The sequence below is a fragment of the Equus caballus genome, chromosome 27 (genome assembly GCF_041296265.1).
Source record: "Equus caballus isolate H_3958 breed thoroughbred chromosome 27, TB-T2T, whole genome shotgun sequence".
In the NCBI taxonomy this organism is placed as follows: Eukaryota; Metazoa; Chordata; class Mammalia; order Perissodactyla; family Equidae; genus Equus; species Equus caballus.
In genome coordinates this window covers 32,759,619-32,783,152 of record NC_091710.1, presented here as the reverse complement: position 1 = coordinate 32,783,152, position 23,534 = coordinate 32,759,619, and the positions used below count along the sequence as shown (strand labels likewise).

General features: G+C 36.2%; 1 protein-coding gene across 1 annotated transcript in view; it reads left to right on the top strand.

Moving 5' to 3' along the window:
- The window catches only part of TNKS (tankyrase), a 202,047-nt gene that overhangs the window by 31,960 nt on the left and 146,553 nt on the right, over positions 1–23,534 (top strand). The gene's annotated exons all lie outside the window — the stretch shown is intronic.

Below are 23,534 nucleotides of genomic sequence, written 5' to 3'. Positions count from 1 at the left end.
TCGATTCAAGAAAAGTCATCTAATTCTAAGGCAAAGCCTTTTTCTTTCTGTTGCTAGAATTGGAGACTGATACTTTTGTGAGGACTGGGGCGCTTTGAGTAAGTGGCTCAAAGCTTAATTTCAAAATGTGCCATAGTCTAGAGGAAAAGCAATTTCGAACAAAATTGAACTGTTCAACCATTTTAAGTATTTAGATTGTATGAAATTTATTCAATCAGCATTTCTTTCTCTTTTATATATCTCTGTATTTTTTAGATTTTGCTTTATTGTACAAAATCTTTCATTTTGAAATCTAACACAAGCTTCTAGAGGACAAGCCTAATTTTTTTGAGTGTTACTCAAGATAGTGGATGTTTGTGGCAGGTTGATTTACATAATTATTGTCTTCCTGGATGACATCCATTTCAGTTTAAACAGTTATCTTTGTGCTAAAACTCAAATATATGTCATTTTTAAAGATGTAGTGGTGGTGCCGTTAAGATGTTCTGTCTCTTAATAGCCATCTATTCTAGCCTCCAAGATATTTTTCAGTTTTCCTCAGATTATTGCAAGGCCTGACATATAACTTCTTTATCACCTTGTCTATCATTATCTTTCGTCACTTCAGCATCCATTGACATGACCCTTTGGGTATCCTGTCCTTTTTGATCTTTGAGATCTTCCATTTTCGGTTGATTCTCCCATTTCCTCCTAAGTCTTTACTAAAACATCCTGGACTAAGTTATTACATAAAACTACCCTAAAAAACGTTAACTTATATTCTCTGACCACCAAACCTCTTAAGTTCCTTGTAATAAATACTATGTGATGAATATTATTGACCTTGATATGTATTCTTACCAAATCTTCTAGACTTTCAGCTTCCCCACCTTTATCCCTTCTTGCTTCACCTTGTTGTCACATCCATTGGAGTTTTCTGTTATTAGTCTTAGAATTTTATACAGCTTTCACCTTCTTGAAATATTATCCTTTCTAGGCTTCAGTGTTCTGTTTTCATACCTGTATCTCTCTGAATTTTTTATTCCATAGGTGCTTTTAATATCTTATTGAAATTAATATTCCTCTCCTCCTCCTCCTAATCCAGCTTCCAAATGTACATACTGAAAATGCTGCTTTTATCTAAGTTCTCTTGAAATAAAGGACTGGATGTAGGACTTGAAGTTTTAAGCAATAAGTCCCCGCGGTTCCCCAGTCCTGCAGTACTCGGTAGCCTTTGGCACATATTGGTTTCCTTGTTTTTAAGTTCTTGTGCCTTATAAAAGTTGAGGGAAGGAGAAGGACACCTTTGAAACTATAATCAAAATATAATTGAGGATACAGCTGCTATTAAAGTATGTAACATAGTTATAATGGGAAACAAGATTGGTTGTAGACCCTTCTGCACCTTAATTAGCTTTCAGGAGCTATTAGGAGATTTATTCTCAGATATACTGAAACCTCCGGTAGCTTATGTATCATCTTTCTGAATTTGAGTGTAGTTATGGAATTCTGTTCTATTAGGCAAATTTCCACTTTGGGACAACTGGGTGAAAGAATTGGAAGGCTTATTATTATGTTTTTCTTTTTGCTTGAATCTGATAGTTGTGAGAGATTACTGTACAAACTTAATTTTTAAAATATTTTTGCCTAGATGATGAAATGCTGGCCTCCTTGTTTTTGGATTAATCACATCTCTATATGTGAAACAGAATAGTGAATACATTTGATATTTATAGAGGTAGAGCCAAGCCACAGTACCACTGCCATAAGGGAGGCAGCAGGGCAGGCGGCTGCAAAGCGTATGCTCTGGGCTTTTGTCTTGACCCCCCCCCCCAGTTACCAGCTGTCTGTGAGATCAGGGGCTACTTACTTAACCTCTGTGTTTCGTTGTATGTGAAATGGGAATACTATATCCATACTTCACAGGGTTCTTGGGAAGATTAGCATGATAATACATGTGACGTAGTTAGAGTACCTGGTGTGGCAAACATTAAATAAATATTGATTGCTATTATTAATTACTGTTGTTATTATTGCTAAGATCTCAACATGAATTATGACTACTATGTGAAGTAGACTTCCTGGTTTCTCCTATTTGCCCTTTATTGACATTTTTTTAAAATGCCAATTTAAAAGTCTAACCCATGTGTTTCTTTCATAGATGCTATTTAGCATTAAAAAAAGAACAAAACAGCCTGAGATTATTAAAAAAATCAACTTTAAATGCTTGTATAATTAAAACCAACTACTTAAGACAGGTTATGGAGTTCATTATAGTAATATTGATGATCAAATTTTTATATTGTGTTTAACAAATCTGCTTTACTTTAGAAATCAGCACTTTTTCTGCCCTTAGAACTTATTCATTTTCCCCTACCTCTTCCTACTCCCAGATTTAAAGTCTCCATAAAATTAAAATAAATGATGTCTTCTTTTCTCCATTTGTCATATGATTTTTTGAGACTATCCAAGTGTTAGTGCTTTGAAATTCCATTTTAAAAGCAAATGGTAGACTCATCTTTCACAAAGACGACTTATAAAAGATCTGGGAGTCATAATGGACATTTGCCATGTTTTTTCTTCTTTTCCTTTTTAAATTTTGTCTAACTAGTGTCCAACTCCTTTTCTGATTTTGGAGATTTAAAATTATGGTTATTATGGGGAGGAACACTGAAGCTCCTGGAGTCAGACTTTCCTTCATTTTACCCCATGGCAGTCAGGGATGGTCTTGGTTTGGTTAATCAGAGCCCCCCTTCTATAATGTAGAATTTTGAGTACAAAGTCTTAAAGATATTAAGGAATCACTCATAACAGCAGGGTTTTTTCTTTTTTCCCCTTTGTGAGGAAGATTGGCCCTGAGCTAACATCTATTGCCAGTCTTCCTCTTTTTGCTTGAGGAAGATTGTCGCTAAGCTGACAACTGTGCCAGTCTTCCTCTGTTTTATTTTGGATGCTGCCGCAGCATGGCTTGACGAGCGGTTCTGGGTCTGTGCCCAGGAATTGAACCCGTGAACTCTGGGCCACTGAAGCAGAGTGCATAAACTTAGTCACAATGCCACTGGGCTGGCCTCTTTAGCAGCAGTTTTTTGCTGCATTGTTGGCAGTGGCCCAGCCATAATGTTCTTACTAAAAGACAGTTGTACTTCCTTCTACTTGCTCTGTAGTTTTCTAAAGTTGGTCCTCCACCTTCGTGTAGGTTCAGTTTAAGGTAGGCACAATGGGTTTCTGTTATTTCCAAATGAATATAACTGATAGAGAGATCTTGAGAAGGTAGCTAAGTGGAAGTTCTAGTATGAGGCCTCTAAAGTAGCAAAGAAATCTCTTGACTCTTTATATATACTTCCCACTGCCTTCACTCTATCTGCATGTATCTCACACTCCCTTCTCTCCTTATACTCTGTGGTTCTCAAGGGAGAAGGGGACAGAGCATGTTCCCTTTGGAGACTTCTGGGTTCCTCAGCAAACAATTCCAAAGATCATAGAGGTGCATGGTCTTGTAACAGTGAGTAGGATTCTCACTGTTTGGAGTACGCCAACATCAGACCTGATGCCCAGTAAGCCAAATGAAGAACAGCAAGCTTTCTTAGCCGAAGAGATTCTTCTGAATGAACAATCAGAATCCATATCCACTGGTTAGATAAACACCTGAGTGAAAAAATAAAAATAAAAAGATCCCTCAGGGAGATTGAAGTGTAGTATGGGAGAAACTTCCTGGGACCAAAAAAAAATTTAATTTTTTTCTAAGATAAAAAGTTCAATAGATGAATTAAAGAAAGACCATATTAGTAGCCTGGAAGATCATATGTGAGAATTATCCCTCAGTACTGAAGAAAATGGTAGCATAGGGGAATCATGAAAAAAAGGGTAAGTAAACCCAGTTAAGTCAACTTATTTTAAAACCTTACATGTGATAGGCATTCCAGAAGGAAAAAAAAGAGAAAAATAACTGATGGAAGAGATCAATAATAATTAAACAAATGATAAGTAGAGAAAAACTCAAGTCCTGAGCTTGAAAATGCTCATGGAGTTCTGTGGTGTATTGATGAGAAAATACACACTGAGGAAGGCATATAGAAATCCTGAAGTTTTCCAGTCAGAAAGAGTAAGTTCCCCATAAAGAGAAAAAAAAAATTAGACCAAGGACTTTCCTTTTACAACAGTGATGCCTTCCAAAGACTACTGGAAGAAAAGGATTAAACTGATTCCCTAGATAAAGAGCAGTTCTTCAGCTTTTTGGGAGTAAAAAAGGCTGAATAGAGCAAGTGACATTATTGAGAGAAACAAAGCTCCTGCCACTTGCTTTCTTTCGTTTTCTCTATACTTTCAAATAATTCTGGACATCGTTTGTCTTATATGCAGAGACTAAGGAGATCCTTACTGGATATCTTACTTGAGAGCCCTAAATGCTAATTGCTACTTAAAAATCTAACAATTAAAACTTTAAAAAAACAGTTTCGTTTTCCTGGCTTAATAGCCTTATGTCATACTGGTTGGAGTCAAAGAGACCTGGGTCTTTGAACAAGTTTATTCTCTTCCAGGTATTAAAATGGGGGTAATAACTGTCCTTCATGTAGTTGTTAAGAGGATTAAATGAGAGAATGCAGGTAGGGTCCCTTAGTGTGATATCTGTGTAGTATATGCTCAATGACTGGCAACTGCTCTTATTGTTAATATGAAAATAACATGATTAGAAATAATCCTATTGTATTACATGATATTGATTCAGATACTTTTATAGTTATTGAAAATGCAAGAGAAAATAGAGATCTGATGATATTTTTCTAAAATGTCTTTAAGCAAATTGGTGTATTAGGAGAGATTAAGCCAAGTAGATACAGTATCATTTAATACCATAATTAAGACAAAGTTGGCTATCGAAATGAATTAATGAAAACTGCCATCCTCATTTTTCCCATTCCAACTTAAAGCTTCAGTTAATTGTTTAATGAGTAATAAGATTTCTTCTATTTTTTTCATTATTTACCATTTAGGTATTCTTTGTTAAAAAATTGTTTTATCTCTTCCTCCCCTTTCTTTGTCATAGGAAAGTAAAGGGCATGCCTTAGCTGTGATCTTTCATATAGATAAAACTCAAGTTCATGCAATCAAATGTAATACAGTCATGTATAGCTTAATGGTGGGGACATGTTCTGAGAAATGCATCCTTAGGCGATTTCATCATTGTGTGAACATCAGAGTGTGTACTTATACAAACCTAGATGGTATAGGCTATTCCACACTGAGGCTATATGGTACTCATCTTAGAGGACCACCATTGTATATATGGTCTGTCAGTCAGACCGAAATCTTGTTGTGTGGTACGTGTGTGTATTAACCTGGATAATATCCTGGTTCAGACAGAACGTTAAAGCAGATATTGTTACAATATACAATCTGTGTAATTTGTATATAAACACACACACATATATATATTCAGAGATGTGTGTGTGTGTGTGTGTGAGAAATTAGGTGGTAAATAACCCAGTTGAATGACTTGTTGAATTTGGGCTGATAAAAATGAACAAAGTAGTTATCAGCAATATGGAGTTACCAGCAATAGGGATGACTTTGCTTTTATAGTTAGAGGAATTGAGGACCATTGTGGTCTGCTGCAAGGAACAATGAAATAGGAATCATGTGACCTGGTGACTATTGTTGAATCTCCCGTTCGCAAGCACCTTGGTTTGTGATAGATTATGAGGCAAATTACTTTCTGTGCCTTAGTTCTTCATTAATCAATCTTTGAAGGGGTCCACATTCAAAACCAAATTCATCTTTACTCCCTCATCTCCCTCACTCACTCCCCATACAACTCACCACTTGGTTATAGATAGCTCTGTGGGATTGGCACCTATTTGTAGTGCTGTGGCCCTAAGAACCATGTCCATACTAGGAAACTTCTCTGATACCAGAGATGATTGATTAGGAGTCAACATCTGGCCCAAGCTGGGGGCATTGGATTCCTTCTATCTCAGGTTGGAAAACCAGAGTGGACTTGAAGCCAAGACCCCTCAACACTGAGGGAGGATTCTACCGAGAAGGTTCACCAACTTCTGTTCCTGAAGTCCCTGGAGCTAGCTTGGTTCTTCATGTCTCGATTCTTGGTTTTCCTGAAAGCTTGAGTTTCTCACTCAACCATTTGACATTCAGTCTGACAATTTTACATGCGGTTTTATTATAACTTCATGTATTATCTGATCCTTTACACAAGGGTCTTCTAATCCGTAAACAATACCAGATCCTTCTGGTCTACCTGGTCCTGCTGCCACCTATGATCCAAGACTTCTCTCCTGCTTCCAGTTTCCTACTTCTCCAATCAAATCTGTTCAACAGAAAGTGGATTATTCTGCCTTTAATACAGCTTTCATGGCTTCCATACATAAAATCATTGGCTTCCATACATAAAATCACTGGCTACAGAATTTTTATTCATGTTAACAGGATTTGATAAGAGCAGGGAGGTAATTCTATGAGTTCAGTAGCTATATTTAATGAGAGGGTTTTAACCATAAGATTATTAGATTAATGACGTTTAAATAATAAAAATAAATCATTTGGATAAATTATAAAGATTATGGAAAATTCAATTGTAAAAATGTAACATAGAACAATTTCTCACTTGAGATAAGAGGCATCTATGTGAGCATTCACATCAATTTTATTACGTAAAATACTCTTAACCAGTTAATATTAAATCTGGAAATCATTATTTTTTTAGGCCAAATATATCACCATCTATTTTGGTGTTATAAGCATTTTTAAATCCTGTTTTATTCACCAATGTATAAATCTAAATGTCCAGCAAGTGCCTGGAACAAAGTAGGCACAATAAATACTAGTAAATGAGTAAATGTTTGAAAACAACAAATAGAAGCGGGTAGGTACAGATACTTACTACATAATCCTCATGGAAACAAAATAGTCAGCATGTTATCACAACAGAAAGACAGTCAGTGATCAAAATCTAAGTCTTCTGACTTAAATGTAGAAAATAGAGACTACACAGGGAACCAGGGGGCACCCAGATCATGTCATGGCTGTTCCCACCTACTATTTCTCCACAGTTCACGTCCACGTTCCTCAATCTCTCATTCAACAGACATCACCAAATACCCACTGTGATGTGCAAGGCTCTGCACCTGTAGCTAGAGACTTCAAAAAGAGACACAGCTCAAGAAAAACTTCGATTTACTGAGATATTTATGTGAACTGATCATTTATAATTAAAAATGGCACTTCAGTTTCTTCAGGTGTAAAATGATGATGATAACACCTCTCAGGAGCGTTATGAGGATTGAATGACTCACTGTAGAAGATCGTAAGCACTATATGTGTTTGCAGTATTAGAATTAAATAATATAAATGATTAATAATTTAATAAAGAACAAAGGTCGATATCTACTTTAGTGATTAGTGCATTGTAGGTGCTCAAAAAACGTTCAAGTTCAAAGTACTGGGAAGGTCCCCAGAGAATCTGCTATTTGATTTGGCTCTTAAAAAACAGGTAGAAATACTCAGATGAAGAATCTGGCAGATGTCCTCCAAGTAAAAGTGGGATTTTGAGGTTTTCTAAGGGCATAACACATTTGTGAGAATAATGAGAGGTTGGGTCAGTCAGTTCCTACTTAGATTGTGCATCACACCACCATTAGATTTGTTCCAAAATCTTTAACAGTTCACTAAAGACTTGAAACGGACTATCCGGGCTGATAGCAAGATGCTCTACTATATGGACCTACGTGGTCCTTCCAGTATTGTCTTCTCACAATTCACTATGAAACTTTACTTTTCATTTGAATTGGACAGTACTCTGGTATCAACAAAGAGATCTTTTCATTCCTCCTGACCTTTAACCTCTCCCCACTCACGTTGATGAAAATAACTCTCCATCCTTCAAGGCTGAGCTCAATTTTCACCTTCTCCATGAAGTCCTCTTGGTTCCCTCAAATACGCTCTTCTTCTCTGTGGCCTCGTAGCACTTCACTATGGCATTATCTTGCTGAGCCTTATATCTTATTTGTCTTATCCTTCTGTTCAAACGTAGTTGACCATCCACTCGAACTTATTCCCTCTTCTTTCTATTTAAGAGAATCCAATTTTATTTGGGAAGCAAGGCGCCCACCAATCCAATCTCTGTCTCTATGTGTTTGTTGTTTTTATCCTCTGTTTATGAGTGAAATCATATGGTATTTGACTTTCTCCCTCTGACTTGTTTCACTTAGCATAATACCCTCAAGGTCCATCCATGTTGTCACAAATGGCCAGATTTCATCGTTTTTTATGGCTGAGTAGTATTCCATTGTGTATATATTCCACATCTTCTTTATCCGTTTGTCCCTTGATAGGCACCTAGGTTCCTTCCAAGTTTTGGCTATTGTGAATAACGCTGCAGTGAATATAGGGGTGCGTGTATCCTTATGCATTTGTGTTTTCATATCATTTGGATAAGTACCCAGCAGTGCAATAGCTGGATTGTATTGTAGTTCTATTCTTAGTTTTTTGAGGAATCCTCATGCTGTTTTCCATGGTGTCTGCACCAGTTTGCACTCCCACCAGCAGTGTATGAGAGTTCCCTTTTCTCCACATCCCCTCCAACACTTGTTATTTCCTATCTTGTTAGTTATAGCCATTCTGACAGGCATGAGGTGATGTCTCATTGTAGTTTTGATTTGCATCTCCCTCATAATTAGTGATATTGAACATCTTTTCATGTGCCTTTGGCCATCCTGTATATCTCCTTTGGAGAAATTTCTGTTCAGATCTTTTGCCAATTTTTTAATTGGGTGGTTAGTTTCTTTGTTGTTGAGATGTGTGAGTTCTTTGTATATTTTGGATATTAACCCCTTATCAGATATATGGTTTGCAAATACGTTCTCCAATTGTTAGGTCATCTTTTCATTTTGAGGATGGTTTCCTTTGCTGTGCAGAAGCTTTTTAGTTTGATGTAGTCTCATTTATTTTTTTCTTATTGTTTCCCTTCCCTGGTCAGACATGATACTTGAAAATATTCTGCTGACCAGTGTCGAAGAGTGTACTGCCTTTGTTTTCTTCTAGAAGTTTATGGTTTCAGGTCTTACACTCAAGTCCTTAATCCATTTAGAGTTAGTTTTTGTGTATGGTGTAAGATAATGGTCTACTTTCATTCTTTTGCATTTGGCTGTCCAGTTTTCCCTACACTGTTTATTGAAGAGACTTTCCTTTCTCTGCTGTATGTTCTTGGCTTCCTTGTTGAAAATTAGTTGTCCATAGATGTGTGGGTTTATTTGTGAGCTCTTGATTCTGTTCCATTGATCTGTGTGTCTGTTTTTGTGCCAGTCCCATGCTGTTTCTGTTGCTATAGCGTTGTAGTATATTTTGAAATCAGGGAGTGTGATACCTCCAGCTTTGTTCTTTTTTCTCAGGATTCCTTTGGCTATAGGTATCTATAACCAAGTGATGAGGCTTACAGGGGAGTGAGTAAGGGAGAGGAGGAGGTAAAGATGAGCTTGGTTTTGAATTTGGATCCTGCCAAAGACTGATTAATGATTAACATTCTTTGAGCCATCTCATCATCCCTTTAAAGGATAACCTTAATACAGTTTCTGAAAAAAAAAAAAAAGTTTTTTTATTAATAGCGTTAAACAGCTGTCTGTAAACTTCTGATTTTATTATGTGCACATGTGCTGCCACCCGATGTATCTCTTCTCACACACATACTCTGTTCCGTTGGACTTTGTTTACAAAATACAAGTTAAAATTATTAAGAATTTCAAGGTGGTGACAGCAGAACATTAAACCAAGCATGGGGCAAATGCACAGGTTATATGCCCTGATCAGATCACACCCTTCTCCTTGTTAAAATGCTCCAAGGAATTCTCATTACACTTGAATGATATCTAAACTCCTTATCGGTGCCCAACTTGATCTGGTTCAGGCTCCTGCCTACAGCATGGTCTTCATCCCTGTCATTCTCTCTTTTCTCTCCATGTCCCAGCTACGCTGGCCTTTTTGTCTCTAGAATGTACCAAGCCTCTTCCTTTATCAGAGTCTATGCACTTGTTCTTTTTGCCTGGAACACTTTTTTCCCCAGATTTTTGCTCATAATGTTAGTTCTTTGTACTCTTGCTCTAACAATGCTGTCATAATTTCTTACCCTTCTTGTCTGGTTTCTCTAACCATGTCTCATTTTACTAACCAAGTTTCATTTCATATCATTGCACTTATTGCCTGAAATTATATATTTTTTCAATCGTATGTTCATTTGCTTGCTTGTCATCTTTCTGTGGACTCCCCTCACCCCCATGCCTTAATATAAACACAGGAACCTTGTCTGCCTTATTTTGCACTCTCTCTCCAGTGTAATATACCTCATCCTACTCAGAGTAAAATGCCTGCTTTGTGCCAGAACCTCCCTGTGGTTTTAATTTGCATTTCTCTGATGAGTAATGTTGTTGAGCATCTTTCCATGAGCTTTTTGGCCATGTGTATATATTTTTTGGGGAAATGTCTATTCATATCCTTTGTTCATTTTTAATTGGGTGAACTTTCTGTTACTGAGTTGTAAGAGTTTTTTATATATTCTAGCTAGATGCAAGTGCCTTGCCAGATGATTTGCAAATATTCTGTTGTCTTTTCACTTTCTTGATAATATCATTTGAAGGGAAAAAATTTCTAGTTTTGATGATTAATCATTAACATGAAAAAGTCTGCTTGTTCTTTTGTTCTTTGTGCTTTGGCGTCATATCTAAGAATCCATTGCCAAATCCCAGGTTATAAAGATTTAACCCTATGTTTTCCTCTAAGAGTTTATAGTTTGAGCTCTTAGATTTAGGTCCATTTGGAGTTAATATTGTACATGATGTGAGGTAAAGGGTCTGACTTCATTCTTTTGCATGTGGCTGTCTAGTTTTCCCATCCAGGTATTCATAATATTCCTTTATAATCCTTTGTATTTCTGTAAGCTTGGTAGTAATCTAAGCCTTTCATGTATGATTCTAGTTATTTGAGTCTTCTTCCTTTTTTTTCTGTGTCCATTTAGCTAAAAATTTGTCAGTTTATGTTATTGTGTGTTTCAATAGTCCTTCCTCTTTGTTGTTCGATGTTCCGTTGTATGGATGTAGCACAGTTGGTGGATGTTTGGTTGTTTCCAGTTTGTAGCTATTATGAAGAAGGCTGCTGCGAACATTGATGTGTAGGTCTTGGTATGGACATACTGTTTGATTTCTCTTGAGTGGGGGCCTAAGAGTGGAATTGTTGGGTAGAATGATAAGAGTGTGTTGAACTTAAAAAAGCTGCATTTCCCTGATGGCTGAATGTTTTGAGCATGTTTTTATGTACTTATTGGTCATTTGTCTCTATTCTTTTGTGAAGTATCTGTTCAGATCTTTTGGCCATTTTTTAAATATTATTATTGAGTTGTGAGAATTCTTTTTGAGTTGTGGATATGAGTCTTTGTTGGATGTGTGTATTCTGAATGCCTTCTCCCAATCTTTGCTTTGTCCTTCATTTTCTTAGTGGTGTCTTTAGACAAGCAAAGACTTTTAATTTTGGTGAGGGCCAATTTGTCCATTAAAATAGGAAAAGTATTTGATGTCTCCCCAGCATTGGAATAATAAGGCAAGATTTCTATTAGACAATAATTCTTAGGTTAAAAGCAGTTTATAGTAAAATAAGATTGTAGTTTATATTGCAGAAATGCAGGAAAGCAGTTTTTGGTTTAAGAGTCTCTGCTTGAAATGCTTTATAACAACTTGTTTCAAATACGTTTTTTTTTTTTAAGATTTTATTTTATTTTTTTTCCTTTTTCTCCCCAAAGCAGCCCAGTACATAGTTGTATATTCTTCGTTGTGGGTCCTTCTAGTTGTGGCATGTGGGACGCTGCCTCAGCGTGGTTTGATGAGCAGTGCCATGTCCGCGCCCAGGATTCGAACCAACGAAACACTGGGCTGCCTGCAGCGGAGCGCGCGAACTTAACCACTCGGCCACGGGGCCAGCCCCCAAGAATACATTTTTAAAAATTAAATGAAAGAATAAGCTATTCCATAATGAAAAGTTGAATATATTATATGGATCATTTTTAAGATTTAAGAGTAAAAGTTAGGTAGACCTTGTTAAATTAGAAAATAATTATCTAAAATGTACATGGTTATTTCTGAGGTAGCATTATTTGCCCCTGTTATTTGGAAGTATATTTCTAGAATTTGGCAAAATGGGTTATTTTTAATAGTTCGTTTCCTGAAATGTTTCCGTAACGAAATACTCATTAATTCCTAATACTTAAATATTTTTTCGGTTTGTGCTTTCCCAAGATTAAGACACATAGATGTTCTTTGAACTGTTTTTTCATGTTATTGGTTTTGGTAGAATTCTCATAGCTTTCCATATTCCCACAATATTGAGACAGGAAACATGAGCAGTTTAATTATCAAAGACTGGTCTTTATAGTTCTAGTGTAGTCTAAACCTACACTTCTTGTTGGCATCTAGAAGTAGAGTAGTTCTCTGTCCACTGAATATATTTACTTTCTTTTTTTTCCCAACAAAATGTGAGTGGGAGCGAGATATATAGCTTCTGAGCAGAAGTAAGAATCAGAGCCTAGGGGCCGGCCCGGTGGTGCAGTGGTTCAGTTCACATGTTCCGCTTCTCGGTGGCCCGGGGTTCTCTGGTTCGGATCCCGGGTGTGGACATGGCACCGCTTGGCAAAAGCCATGCTGTGGTAGGTGCCCCACGTATAAAGTAGAGGAGGATGAGCATGGATGTTAGCTCAGGGCCAGTCTTCCTCAGCAAAAAGAGGAGGATTGGCAGTAGTTAGCTCAGGGCTAATCTTTCTCAAAAAAAAAAAACAACAGAGAGAATCAGAGCCAGTTTACCATATTATATTTTTCCCTACCTTGGTTATTTAGTGATCACATTTTAACCTAGAGCCCTCTGCAGCCTGGGCTTGTGAGTGAGGGAATTTCCCTGCTGTGACTTTCTCAACTTGTAGTGTGAGCAAGAAATGCACTTGTTTTGCTAAGCCAATGAAATGCTGGAATACTTTGTTACTGCAGCATAACCTTGACTACCCTGACTGTAAGACTCTATGAGATTGAATTCATACATAAAGATAAATAATAAAGAAAGGATTGTTTAAGAAGAAGAACTTGTCTGTTTGGTTGCCGTGAAGGAGAAAAATATCTTGGAGCTGATCCTCAAGTGACCCAGGATCATAATAATTTATAATACCGTCCTCCTTGATAATTAGCATATGCAGTTGGTATGTGCATAGTGATGAATTAAATTAAAGTTTCTGTAATCAAAATATATTTACCTTCTAATGTTGCTGTAGGACTGGGTGACAGTCTCTTATACTGAATCAGGTAAGGTGTGAACTTGAGCATGCTCCAGACCGGTTAGTGCCTTGTTACAGCTCCTGTAGTACTCTGCTTAGTTCTTACTTGGTTCTTCTTGCCTGATAGATTGTTAGTTCTCTGTGATAGGGAACTAACAATAATCTTCTTATTCGTTCTTGTATTCTCATTACCTATAAGTGGTATCTAATTATATACTCAAGAAATGTGTGTGGAATGACAAAACAATTCATAAGAAGGTGGTTTTGTTCTATCTGGGTTTTTTGCATTAGTCTTTGCTAATATGGATAAGGAAACTGAGTAATTTTCTACTTCCTGATTAGGTGATATTTTGAGGTTCTTTTATTTTAAAGTAATGTGAATTTGCAGTATGTCCAACACTCCCATATTCATATACAAATATAAAACACATTTTATAGTCAGATATAAATTATGTTTAGATTATCCGCCATTTGTCAAATCATTGTTCTTCTTCCTTAGGATAGGTTGTTGAATACTGATTCACGTCATGCATTGACTTCTGATTGTAATGAATTTTCTATAAAGAATGGGAAGTTAAACATTTGTGGTTGTTCCTTGTCAGTTCAACCCATGAGTTGCTCCTGTTAGGAGCTGAGGAGTTGAGGTAGGGAGGGGGACCAAAGAAAAAGGTGATGTGGTAAATTTTCCAAAAATTGCTGTGAATAGATAATACATCATAAAGTGTCTTCCCTTGAGGCAGCTAAAGTACTTTGCTAAATAGTTTCACTAATACTTACGTCCTGTGCATAAGGCAGCTGATTCAATGAGGAAAGAAAGAAAGCTACTTTGCCATGCTCTGTAGAGCTCTCTAGAGCCATATTCTGTAGAGTATAAAGTTGTTATAATGGAAATGTTTTCTTGATTAAGAACTGAGAGTTCTTTCTGTTTAGTGGAATTTAAGAATACATTTTAAGCATGAAAAATTAATTTCATTCTTTAAGTCTGCAAATGAATTCTTCCTTATTCTTAGTTTAGCTTTTTAGATCATCTAATATTTAGCAAATTTAAAGTGGTGAATAATCTTTACCTAGCTTTACAAAAAAAAAAAACAGAAACAAAAAAAACCCCCAAAACAAAGTCTTAAGATAACCTACTGAAATTTAAACCAGGTTTTTATTATTATAACTCACTCCTAAAGTAATATCCCTCTCATAATTTCCTTGTGAATCCATTTTGTATGTCTACTATCTAGAAACATATATTTACTTTGCTGTACAAACTCCATTTTAGTTTAAATTAGCTAATCCCTTCCATGGTTACCTGTCCTTTGATGAAGTTAAGAGCCCTGGAACTTGGAGTGGCCTGAGATTGGGGGTGGGGGAGCAGAGGGTGGGATCAGTGTTGGACTGCTTCTGGTACATTCTTATTTCTTGTTATTTTAAATATAGTATATTGAAGATTAACAACTTTCTAGTTTTGTCTTAACAGTCTTATTAGAAGTAAGAGATGTTCATTAAAGAAAAATTAGAAAATACACTAATTGTCATACCTTGTTTTCCGTTTATTTAGACCTTTGCTGTCTAATATGGTAGCCATTGAATGAAAATTAGTTAAAATTTTAAAAATTAAAAATTTAATTTCTCAGTTTAACTAGCCACATTTCAAGTGCTTAATAACTGTATCTGGCTGTTGGTTATCATGTTAGTGCAGATATTGAAATTTCCATTGTTGCAGAAAGTTCTATTAGCAGTGCTGTTAGACTCAGTGTACCTGTGTACATAGTTCTTTTTAAATAAAAAAGGGATCATTTGGAGCCAGCCCTGATGGCCTAGTGGTTAAAGTTTGGCGTGCTCCACTTCAGCAGCCTGGGTTTGTTTCCTGACAAGTGGAACCATTCCACTTGTCTGTCAGTAGCCATGCCGTGGTGGCAGCTCACATAGAAGAACCAGGAGAACTTACAACTATACGCAACTATGTACTGGGACTTTTAGGGGTTGGGAGGGAGAAGGGAAAAAGATGAAGATTGGCAACAGATGTTGGCTTAGGGTGAATCTTCCCCTGCAAAAAAAAAAAAAAAATTAAAAAATTTAGTCTTAAAAAGCTGAGAGAAAGAAGAGGAGAAGGATGATATTCATCTACTACTCCATATTTAAAAACATAGGCATCATTCAATTCATACTGTTTTGTTTTCTCATTTTTTCACTTTGTATTGTGAATATATTTCATTATCAGTAAATATTTCTAATCTCATTTTTTCTTTTTTTGAGGAAGATTGGCCCTGAGCTAACATCTGTGTCCATCCTCCTCTATTTTATGTGTGGGATGCCTGCCACAGTATGGCTTGATAAGTGGTACATATGTCTGCACCTGGGATCCGAACCAGTGAACTCTAGGCTGCTGAAGCGGAGCATGTGAATTTAACCGCTATGCCACCAGGCTGGCTCCTATAATCTCATTTTTGAAGACTCGCAAAAATTATACAGAAATAACCATGATTTTTTTAATCAGTCACCTATTTTAGGCCATTTAGACTATTTCTGATTTTTCACTTTTGTTTTTTAAACAGTAGTATATGGAATATTCTTTTCATAAATATATATATAAAATTTAATTAGGGTAAATTCTGGAAAGCGACAGCTTCTTAATAATAAGAACCAAAGAAATTGTAGCTGCTGGAGAACTCCTCCAGGGCTCTTGATTTTGTCTGTCATATTATCTATCCAGATGTCATCCATAAATGTGCTAGGTTAAGAAAAGGTATTTTCCACACCTCTTTTACTCTGTGCAGAAATGCATTGAAAATTCAGTGAAGTCTTGGGAATTTGATTTACTTGCTTTTGTTTCATTATTGTCTTCTCCCTTTTTCCTGCCAGAATACCTCCCTTTGGCATTTTAAACATCAATTTTCCATATAAAAACTGAATTGGGATCTTTTAAACAAGTCTCAATGTAGCATTTTCATAAAAATTAAAAGTTGGCAAAATTCCATACTTGTATCCTTAAAACGGAGACGAGCCAAAAATGATGGTAATTTTTCCCTTCTGAAGTAATCCCCACTGGCACTGAGCACTGTTATCTTGAAGACTTGCCCCCTTATTTTCACCTGCTTTCAGGAAGGTTAGAGTATTTATGTATTTACCTAATAAGTTTGGGACCACTTTAGTAGGCATTCTGGATAATGGTGGTAAATATATACATATAGTTTTGTATTTGTTCATTGCATTTTATTTAAATTCCCAGAAGAGCACTAGTATGAATGCTTTCATTCTCCTAAGGCCTTAAGAAAAGATCGGCGGAAAAAGGTCAAAAAACAAGAACAGAAAAACTTTATACATTTTTTAAAGTGATGCAAGACTTTACTCATTGCTGAAGCCCATCTATTAAAGGAATTAATTATACATTGATGTTTAGTTCTAGACTAACCATGATGGTTCGAAACAATCTGTGGATTTCAGTGAGATGCATGGCTTAAGTTTGGTGTTGTATGAAAATGGTATTTGAGCAAATGGCTCACGTAACGAGTCAGGTCTCGTTTTACGTGCTTATCGTGTTATCTGAAACTGGTTGCATATCAGAGCTGTGTCCTCGCTTTGTGCAGTTCCACGGTAACTGAGGTTTCAGAGGCAGCTTCAGATTGGAGATAAAGAATTACGGAGTCCTTCTCGCTCCTCCTTCTCAGCTGACCAAACTATAAAGTTGTTAAGTATAATAATTGCAGTTTTAGACTTAAAAAAATATGTTTTGTACTCTTGTTTTATTTCTTGAATTATTAGGAATCTGTTAATTCTCTTTTTAAAATGGGTGGGTGTTAGACTTTTCATCTGTAAAGAGAATCCAGGATTAAGATTGTAAATCTCCCCATGAGTTGTTTCATATTCAGCCCTCAGATAAGACATTAATAAATCTCACTGGGTGTCCAAATATATGTTTATTTTATGTCAAACCTGAATATTTTTAAATTTGCTGTGATATAAATAATCTTGGTTAGAGATAGAGGGAATCTATTTGTTTTGCCTGTTTGGAGCAGAGTTTTGAGTGTTGGTCTTTTGAAAGAATATGTTTGAGCATGAGGATTGAGGGCCCAAGAGCAAGAAATATTCCAGTGGGTCTCCTAAAATGGAACCCTAGCTGTCAGGGGTGTTATTTCAGAGTCCTGGTTTCATGCTTTCCCCCTGGGGGATTGTTTGATGAGATTAGAAGGAGGACATTGGTCATGGGAGGAGTAAATAAGGGGTTTAGGACAAATGTGTAGATGTGCTTTCAGAATTCACGTAAGAGGAAGAAAGCTTGAGTTACAATTCTGGGGTCATCTTGGCTTGTTACTTGTGTAGAGTAAGGTAGAAAGTAAATGCTTGGCTTTAGAATTAGGTGTGAATTTCACTTTACCACTTAAAAACTGTGATCTTGCACAAATAATTGAGTTGCTTTGAGCCTCAATTTCTCATTTATAAAATGGATATCATACCTACTGTATCAGATTGCGAGGAGAAGTGAAATGAAATAATAAAGTGGGCAGAGCCTCGGTAAATGCTTGTTTTCCTCACACACTTTTCCCTTGGGTGGCAGCAGTAAGGTGTTCTCATAGGTCATTTTTGTATTCTGAAGCTCAGTAAAAGCTTAATGACTGACTGGTTGGCAATTACCGTATGCTGCTCTTTGTTACTATCAATGTGAATTAGTGTTATGTCCTTTGTTCCATATCCTTTGTAATTTTGTAAACTGGAGTTGTGATTTGATAAGACATGAAATCATTTTTTTATTGCAGTTTAAACCTAGTCAGTGGAGACACTGCAAGTAGGATAAATGGAAAATTATTAATGTAACTTAGACATTTTCCCACAAATATTTCAGTAGCAAGAGTATGAAGTTCTAGTGATTTGCTGTGCCTGAGTATAAAGCATACAGAAGCTTGACAAATAGTGAAGAGTTGTGAACAATGATTAATATTTTTTTAAAGCAAATTAATTATAAGTGAATAGTTCTTCAAGCTGCCAGAGGGCGTCATCTTAGTTGCTGTTTCTGAAAATTGCAACCTGCTAGGAATGAGAGAGGGGAAAAGGTCAGAGGAGGAATTACATTAAAAGAAAAAGGTGTCTCGTCCTCCTCAACACTGGGGATGGGAGCTGAGGTGGGATGTGAAAAATGATTAAATACTGTCATTAGGAAGAATTGTTCAGAGGATAATTTATCCCATCCAATAGAAAAACAAAACTAAGGTTTTTAAAAAAATTATTTGGTGAATTTCCCAAAGTATGAAAACTTCTTAAGAGCTATATTCTGTGTGTTCTTCAGATTGAAAGCACAACAGTGTATTGAAGTTTCAGCCTGTTGAGTCAGTCCTCAGAGGCATAGGAAAATAATAATAGTGGTATGATTTCTTCAGAAACTAAAGTTCAAAGCAGAATCTGAATATTATGGTACAGGTTCAATCCTGTGTTCCTTGTGGAAATTGTTTTTATATGTGTAACTTTAAACCTTGTATCTAGTAGCACTAAAACTGATTTTAATTGGTCCTAATGTTTTATACTAATGGAGAGTTTGAGGCCTTGAGAGAGGAGAGGCGGGGTTACCAATTTAGGGAAGGGGTCAGAACCTCCAGTGAAGGGTCTGCCCATCTCTCCCAGAGACAGATTGGGAGGCACCTTTTGCTTGTGGTCGTTGTCCCTTAGGACTATAAAAACTCTGTGATCCTGTTATAAACTTGGATGGTCAGACTGTAAAGATGTCTGCTTTATTCCTTATTAGTGTTTCATTTAGCTGAGTCCAGTCGCGTTTTAGAAGTAATCTCCCCCTAAATAAAAGGAAGCATGTAACAGTTGACTTGGTGCAAATGAATTCATTGTTCCTGGGGCTGTTACCAGTTTGCCTTTATTTCAGTCTAACAGAGATTTTTTAGAACTCTCTGTACACATTTTGAAAAGGAGATGAAAAGATCCAGATTGAAGGGACAGGGTGTTGATTGAGTCCCTATTGTGTGCCAAGAACCAAGCTAGGTTTGTATGTGTTGTCTCATTTAGTTGTAAAGGCTCTCTTCGGGGATAGGGAGTGTTGAATGAAAGAGGAAATTGAGATAGACGTGAAGTAACTTGTGTAACTTGCACAGAGCAGTTATTCTAAAACACAGGTTTGTCTGACTCCTGGACAGTGGTTTCTTTCAGACTTCACTCCCTGGGGTTTCCAGGTAGAAAGAGAGATGCTTTGTTATAATCGTTCTTAAATTTATTCCATTGCCTGCTTTATGTTATAATAAATTGTGGTTTGTGTAAGTAGATAATGCTGATTTCACAAATGTATTATGGCCTGGCTTAACTTTTTATTGCAAAAAGGATATAATTGGTCTTGGATATAAAATTTGCCATCTATACATACAGAATAATCCATATCTAAGTTACTCCAGGTATGTTGGACCTTTTTAAAAATTCTTTATATTTATAATAAAACTTTGACAATAGGTTTTTTTATTATTATAAAATTTAATGCCAAAGTTTGTTCATGAAGAACTACTCTCCTATGTAAATTCAATAAAATTTTATTTCCTTAGATTAATTTTCTGAGTAATTCCATTTTTTCTAATGTCTTTTAAAAAAAGTTCTATATGTACATGCTTAGTGTGTGCTGGGCGCTGTTCTAAGAGCTCCTCAAATATTTATTTGTTTTGTCCTCCTGATAACCCTGTGAGGTAGCTTCTATTCTCATCTCCTGATTGACGGGTGAGGAAATGGAAGCACAGAGAAGTGAAGGAGCTTCCTTGGGTCCCAGAACTAGGAGATGGCAGAACTGGGATTCCAGCCCGTGTAGTCTGCCCCAGAGGACTGGCTCCTGACCACAGCTGCATTCTTAACCTTAAGTATGGTGTGTTGCCATCACTAAGTAAACCAGATTTAGTAGAGAATTTGTTTTTTTGAATGTTTTAAAAAATTGTGGCATGTGGAAAAAAGTATAAATGAGTATCTAGTGAGCTACATAAAAACTAATTCACTGAGGTGGAATTAAATAATGTATCATAAGTATGTTAGTCCCCGATGTTGACAGAATTCTGAATTTTTGGCGACTTTTGTATGACATGCAAAGACTAAAAAAGGTATGCTTAAAAACCTGGACTTCTGCATAATAGAAGATTACTTCTTTACTATTTTACCTAAGACATTTCTATAGTCTCCGCAATATCACAGATTCTGGATTAATGGATTATTTTATATTGGTCTTATTTATCTAATGCTGTCATCATATTTAATGTTATTCACTTGACAGGAAGAACTATCCAGTTTTTATTTCTCCATTGGTTACAAATTAATTACTTTAAACAGTAGCTTTAAGAGAAGTATCATTTTGGTAAACATACTTAAACAGCATGGGTAAAAATAATTTTTGTCTGAGGAGAAATATCTTTCTCATTTCTCTTGTTATAAAAATAATACATGTTTGTAATAAACATTAAAACAATGTAATAATATGTAAAATAGAAAGTGGAAGTCCCAATTATTTCACTCTCTCAGAGATATACTTTTTGTAAACTTATTTATTTACCACATATAAATATATCTGCATAATAGTTTAAATTTAGGACCTGTTATTGTGGTAAATACCCATTGAGGTGTCTTCCCAAGTGTTCTCATAGAACCACCGCATTTTTCCCCATCACCATTGTTGCTATTGCCTCTTCCTGCTTGTCTGACCACACTTTTGAGGTCCAGAACCAGATATTGAGACAAGCCCGCCCACATTCCCTTTAGTGAGAGTGGGGAATTAAGCCTTAGATATTGCAGGTGTGTGTATCGTCTGTATCTGGGGGGGATGGCGGCAGTGCTGGCAGACAGGGATAGACAGCAGCAAGACAAAGTTTTGGACATGTTCCTGCCTTTGCTTTGATAAGATACCTCTATTCTTTAATAAATTTTGCTATTTAAGTTAGCTAAAGTAGTTTTTCTCCCTTGTAAATTAAAAAAACCTCTAATTGATAAAGTCAGTACTCAAAGATATATTCATAGATCACAGCACCTTAAATTTAGAGGGATCCTTAGAGATCATTTTTGTTATTTACTCTTTACTCTTATTTACTATTACTTTTTAAAACTTATTTTGTAGTTACTATTTTGCTTTATTGATTTACTACTTACTTATTTCCTATTATGTTTTTAAACCATGGAAATGTTTCTTCAGATGAAACCTAATGCAGTAACCCGATATCTAAAAGTATTCAGCGACAGGAGAAGCATAGAGAACCTAAAGAGCAGTAGTCTCACCCGGGAGCAGTTTTGCCCATTGAGGGGCTATTTAGCCAGGTCTAGAGACATTTTTGGTTGTCACAATGGGCGAGGAGGTGCTATTGCCGGTGCTGTTAAACATCCGACAATGCACGGGACAGCTCCCCACTGTTAAGTACACACTGCAAGACGAGTGAAGCCCAAAGCTAGGGCCTGACTAATTTGACTGGTAAAGATGCAACAAGTCACTTTCAGATTTAGATAGTTTATTACTTAGATGGCAAAAAGAAGGGTACGTCAAGGTGCCGGCCCGCTGTGCTCTGTGTACCACAGACCAAAAAGGATGACACTGAAAGAAACAAAGGACCAAATGATTGCAGCACGAGTTGTGGGATACCCTGCGCTGAAGGGCCAGTAGAAGAGGAGAGGGAGAAAGGCCCATACTCCTCAGAAGTGGGAAGCAGTGAGACACTCTCATGACAGTTTCCAGGGGAGGCAGAGAGGTGAGTGCACGATGGCCTTGGAGTAGCTCTTGCAGGTCTCTCATCCTCTCTTATTCCCAGAGATCACAAGGCCTTGACCAAGACTCTGATAAACAGCGATTCAAGTCTTTGTGTAGCATATGAGGATACCTGCAGTCTCTGGGGCGCCATGGTGAAGCCATTGCATTACCCTGCACCTGCAGCAAAGAAATTATCTGGTCTAAAATGTTAATAGTTCTGAGGTTGAACTCTGCTCTAGAGTAGCTCTGTTCAGTAGCAATATAATGCCAGACAGAAATGTAACTTAAAATTTTCTAATAGCTACATTAAAAAGAAACGTGATAATAATTTAATAATATATTTTACGTAAGCTGACATATCCAAAATATTATTATTTCAACATGTAATGAGTATAAAACATTATTAATGAAATTTTTCAACCAAGCTTCTGAAATATAGTGTGTATTTTATACTTAGAGCAGCTCTCAATTCAAACAAAATTTTCGTCAGTAGTACTTAATCTGTATTTAGATTTAGTAAAATTTACAATTGAAAAAGTAGATTCACATACCTAAAGTGTTCCAAACATATTAAGCATTTTCCAATAACTGAATTATTTATCAATTTTAAAATTTAAATTAATTAAAATTGAATATAATTGATAATTCAGATCGTCAGTCTTACTAGCCACATTTTAAGGACTCAATCCCCATCTTTGGCTAATGGCTACTGTATTGAACAGTGTAGCTCTAGAACACCAGGAGATGACTAACCATCTTAATTTATGGCTAATGAGAGCAAGCTGGGACCACACAACCATCACTTAAAAACTTTTCTCCTGAAACCCAGCGTCCTCAGTTCTCTGTTCATTGTACTAGAATACCTGTTCTTCAAGTTCCATTTTAGAAGAGCTTTATAAGTAGGTCACATTGGACCATGCATTATATTATGAGGTTCTCAGGGGTTTCTCCAAAGGGTATTAAGATGAAAGAAGCCTCCTTCACTCAGTGAATGTCACTACTCATTCAGTGAAAAGACACCACTGAGCATAAAAGAAATAAGCTAGAGCTTATGTTCTTGAGAGAAACTTGCTTATTGACATGAGTATATTGAGAGAGAACAGAATTGATCATTTTTTCTGAGTCCCAAATTTTAATTTGGTAGACAGAGCCAGTGTTTATCTGCCATGAATGTTAGAATTTAATGTTTAGTTTATTTGGGGTAGAAACTCTGCTGTGAAAAAGATGGATCTTAATAATTGAAGAGAATTCTAAAAAGAAATGTAAGAAGGAAATAAAATATTTAAAAAATGCAAAATTTTACAAATGAAAAAAATATTAAATTATATCAAGAGTTTTCTTTGATTTGGCTCATCAGATAACCTTATATATCTTGGTTGCAGAATAGTGTTGTAGAAAAACTTTGATTATATCTACTTTACTATTACCATTTATTTAAGCAGAGTTTTTAAGGTATATCGTAATTTAATTGATGTTACCTAAATTACCGGTATAGGGAATGTATAGGACTGTGGTGTTTTTACAGTTGCAAACATACCTGGAAGCAGAGATAGAAATAAA